General features: G+C 56.0%; 1 pseudogene; it reads right to left on the bottom strand.

Moving 5' to 3' along the window:
• Positions 1-5,000, bottom strand: part of LOC126333996 (large subunit ribosomal RNA) — an 8,912-nt pseudogene that overhangs the window by 3,088 nt on the left and 824 nt on the right.

The raw sequence follows: 5,000 nt of genomic DNA, 5'->3' as shown, positions 1-5,000 counted from the left end.
CCAGGACATTCCAACTTCCTTAGGCTGTCGAACAGTGCCGGCCACCATAGGTTGTCGAAAGCCCCAGCGATGTCAACCATTATCCCCGCAACGTACTTGGCTGTAGATGTGTCCACCAACAACATTGCCTTGTTTATAGCATCTTCTGTACACAGACCCCTCCTGAATCCATATTGGTCGGGACTGCGTCCCCTAAGTTCCCGGTGTTGCTCTAGCCGAAGGCATAGGAGCTTCTCCTGGAGCTTAGCCATGGAGTTCAAGAGACAGATGGGTCGGTATGATTTCGGCACTTCCGGATCCTTGTCCTCACCCTTTATCAGAATGACCACTTCGGCCAACTTCCACGATTCTGGTACCCGTCCCTGACGTAAGCACTCATTGTAGAGGTTAGTCAGGTAAGGGCAGATCTCCGCGCACAGGGCTTGGAGAACCTCGGCAGCGAGTCCATCATGGCCCGTCGCCTTTTTACGGCGCAATTCAAGAATTGCGGCGGTAACTTCACGTTCAGTGAACGGAGCAACAGGCGTCTCATCGGCATACAGCTCATGGAGTTGTCGCCTCAAATTCCCCTGTTCCTCGTCCTCATCTTCGCTACTATCGTCGGGCAATAAGGTACTCATGAGGAGCTCAGCTGACTCTTGCCAGTCCTTGGTGTGACTGCCATCGATCTTCCTTAGGGTCGACAGGACCGTCGGTGACCGAACTTTTGACACGGCAATCTTGTACGGTGTACCCCAGGGGTCAGCCGCCAGACTGTCACGAACAAAAGACTGCCAACTCTCAGTCCGTACTGTGTGCAGTGCCCGCTTAAACACGGCTTTGGCCCGCCTGTACCGCGCAAGCGTGGCCTCACGAATGTGATCGCCTACGCTGCGCTGGTAATGCCGCCGCGCTCTTCTGCATTCGCGTCGGAGACGCTGCAGCTCAGGGTTCCAAGGTGCCTTAGGCATTTTCCCTGTGTGGGCCAACGGGACTGCGCCTGTTGCTGCTGTCTGTATGGCCGCCGTCAGATCTTCTGCAGCTTTGTCAACGTCCACAACGCGATCCATTGGCCAATTCGGTATCACTAGATTACCTCTTAGTCGATCCCAATTAGCCTTTCGCCAGTTGTACTTGACGGTGCCGTTCACCTGGTCTTCAGGAGGAGGCTCCCCATCATAGGCTACAGTGAATGTGATCAGATTGTGGTCACTTAGTGTCATTCCCCGCCATACCTTCCAGTTCTCCGCACGGAGATGCTCGTGTGCACTCTTCAGTGTCACATCGATATTCGAGGTCGCTCCACGGCGGCCTTCGAAAGTTGGTGGGAAGTTTGGTCGGTTCAGCACTTCTAGTCTGAGCTCGTGAATTGCTTCAGCGAGTCTCTCACCTCGCCTGGCGGCGCGTCGAGCACCAAGAGGCGTGATGTCACTGTGCCATAGGGGTGACATGGCATTTGCGTCCATTGTGCAAATCAGCAAGTCATTGCGGTAGAACCCAACCGCCTCTTTTAACTGGTCGATATACGGTCTTTCTCTGTGCCTGTACTGAAAGTACATATTTAGCACGAAAAAGGTGAAATCGCCAGTATTTATCTCAGCTAACACCATGCATCTGTTGCTTAGGTGCGCCACTTTGACTGCTCTGAAGGAACGATTTAGCACAACAATTGCTGCCATAGGATGCTCTCCCCCAGCCAGGATCTGAGCTGTTGTCGGCATATATCGGATCTTTCCGTCCCTAGAGTAGGGCTCTTGCAGACATAATATGTCTAGAGACTCCTCCTCCGCTCGGCGTCGTACCTCCTGCATCACCGCTTGCGTTCGCGCGCAGTTCAGCTGTCCTATCTTAACCGACATTGGCATTGTGATTTTTCACAGTCCGGTCGGGGACAGGAGAGGCAGCGGCCGGAATGGAGACGGTTGACGAGAGGTCTTGTCTCCCATAGTCTGTCCGCTGGATTTTGCGTTGAGTGAGAATCCTGTAGTAGGCACACTCTTTGCCTGGCGTTTCGCATGTGCGATTACGCTTTTTGCACGGGATACAGACCGCTCGGTCCCCCGCTTTTCTACAGTCCTTCCTCATGTGGCCGTTCTCGCCACAGTGCCCACATGTTATTATACTCGGGTCCTGCTTGCAGAACCTTACCGAGTGGTTCACATCCTGGCACCGCGTGCAAACGACTAAGTCCAGGTAGTCGTCAACCGGCATGGACTCAAAGCCCATGTACAGTCGCTTCTGCCTCAGAATCGCGACTCTGAGTCTGGGGCTTACTTCCACCACGAGATGTGATGTTTGTCTGCCCCTTGGCCCAGTCCGGAACTTCGGCTTAAACTCCTGGCGAAACTGTGTTTCGGAAAGTCCTCCAAGGTCGTTTTGCTTTCGAGTTAGCTCAACCACAGCTTCATTCTTCATGACACATGGTACATGATATATGATTATCTGCGGATTGAGCTTTTTCGGCAGTTCGCACTTGAGTGCTTCTGTCAGTTTGTTGTTAGCTAGAAGCTTCTGGCGATCAGTCTCAGACGCCACATCTACGATGAGCGTCGGGCCGTTTGTGGCGACCCGTGAGAACTTCACACCTTCAACCTCAGGCTTGACCAGGGAGGTGAATTTCTTTCTCACTTCTGCGCCAGTTTCATTGCCCTTGGACTTGATGAAGAGCGTTGCCTTCTCAGTCAGGGCTTTGGTTATCATCGCCTGCGTTTTCCGTTCTGGTATGGGTGGAGCGGCGGCAACTTGTGCAAAGGTCTTGGGTGGCGCCGTGGGCACCGCCTTCGTCCTCGCCAGCTCCTCCTCCAAGGCTTCCACCCTTCCGGTGAGGGCCGACTGCGCCATGGCCCAATCAAACAACTTAGCTCTCAGTTGTCTCTTAAAGTCCCCCAGATTTCCCTCCAGCGGGAATCTCGTTAATCCATTCATGCGCGTCACTAATTAGATGACGAGGCATTTGGCTACCTTAAGAGAGTCATAGTTACTCCCGCCGTTTACCCGCGCTTGCTTGAATTTCTTCACGTTGACATTCAGAGCACTGGGCAGAAATCACATTGCGTCAACACCCGCTAGGGCCATCGCAATGCTTTGTTTTAATTAGACAGTCGGATTCCCCCAGTCCGTGCCAGTTCTGAGTTGATCGTTGAATGGCGGCCGAAGAGAATCCGCGCACCCGCGCGCCCCCGGAGGAGCACGCTAAGGCGGACGCGGCCTCGCAGCAAGGAAGATCCGTGGGAGGCCAAGGCACGGGACCGAGCTCGGATCCTGCACGCAGGTTGAAGCACCGGGGCGCGAACGCCGCGCAGGCGCGCGCATCCTGCACCGCCGGCCAGCACGAGGCCAACCAACGGCGAGAGCAGACCACGCCCGCGCTAAACGCCCGCACTTACCGGCACCCCTACGGCACTCACCTCGCCCAGGCCCGGCACGTTAGCGCTGACCCACTTCCCGACCAAGCCCGACACGCCCCGATCCTCAGAGCCAATCCTTATCCCGAAGTTACGGATCCAATTTGCCGACTTCCCTTACCTACATTATTCTATCGACTAGAGGCTCTTCACCTTGGAGACCTGCTGCGGATATGGGTACGAACCGGCGCGACACCTCCACGTGGCCCTCTCCCGGATTTTCAAGGTCCGAGGGGAAGATCGGGACACCGCCGCAACTGCGGTGCTCTTCGCGTTCCAAACCCTATCTCCCTGCTAGAGGATTCCAGGGAACTCGAACGCTCATGCAGAAAAGAAAACTCTTCCCCGATCTCCCGACGGCGTCTCCGGGTCCTTTTGGGTTACCCCGACGAGCATCTCTAAAAGAGGGGCCCGACTTATATCGGTTCCGCTGCCGGGTTCCGGAATAGGAACCGGATTCCCTTTCGCCCAACGGGGGCCAGCACAAAGTGCATCATGCTATGACGGCCCCCATCAACATCGGATTTCTCCTAGGGCTTAGGATCGACTGACTCGTGTGCAACGGCTGTTCACACGAAACCCTTCTCCGCGTCAGCCCTCCAGGGCCTCGCTGGAGTATTTGCTACTACCACCAAGATCTGCACCGACGGCGGCTCCAGGCAGGCTCACGCCCAGACCCTTCTGCGCCCACCGCCGCGACCCTCCTACTCGTCAGGGCTTCGCGGCCGGCCGCGAGGACCGGCCATGACTGCCAGACTGACGGCCGAGTATAGGCACGACGCTTCAGCGCCATCCATTTTCAGGGCTAGTTGCTTCGGCAGGTGAGTTGTTACACACTCCTTAGCGGATTCCGACTTCCATGGCCACCGTCCTGCTGTCTTAAGCAACCAACGCCTTTCATGGTTTCCCATGAGCGTCGATTCGGGCGCCTTAACTCGGCGTTTGGTTCATCCCACAGCGCCAGTTCTGCTTACCAAAAGTGGCCCACTTGGCACTCCGATCCGAGTCGTTTGCTCGCGGCTTCAGCATATCAAGCAAGCCGGAGATCTCACCCATTTAAAGTTTGAGAATAGGTTGAGGTCGTTTCGGCCCCAAGGCCTCTAATCATTCGCTTTACCGGATGAGACTCGTACGAGCACCAGCTATCCTGAGGGAAACTTCGGAGGGAACCAGCTACTAGATGGTTCGATTAGTCTTTCGCCCCTATACCCAGCTCCGACGATCGATTTGCACGTCAGAATCGCTACGGACCTCCATCAGGGTTTCCCCTGACTTCGTCCTGGCCAGGCATAGTTCACCATCTTTCGGGTCCCAACGTGTACGCTCTAGGTGCGCCTCACCTCGCAATGAGGACGAGACGCCCCGGGAGTGCGGAGGCCGCCGCCCCGTGAAGGGCGGGGAAGCCCCATCCTCCCTCGGCCCGCGCAAGGCGAGACCTTCACTTTCATTACGCCTTTAGGTTTCGTACAGCCCAATGACTCGCGCACATGTTAGACTCCTTGGTCCGTGTTTCAAGACGGGTCGTGAAATTGTCCAAAGCTGAAGCGCCGCTGACGGGAGCGATTATTCCGCCCGAGAGCATCCCGAGCCAACAGCGGCGCGGGTCCGGGGCCGGGC

Source organism: Schistocerca gregaria, unplaced genomic scaffold (assembly GCF_023897955.1).
Source record: "Schistocerca gregaria isolate iqSchGreg1 unplaced genomic scaffold, iqSchGreg1.2 ptg001668l, whole genome shotgun sequence".
Classification (NCBI taxonomy): domain Eukaryota; kingdom Metazoa; phylum Arthropoda; class Insecta; order Orthoptera; family Acrididae; genus Schistocerca; species Schistocerca gregaria.
Note: the sequence above shows the minus strand (reverse complement) of the source record. Positions and strands in the feature narration are given on the sequence as shown.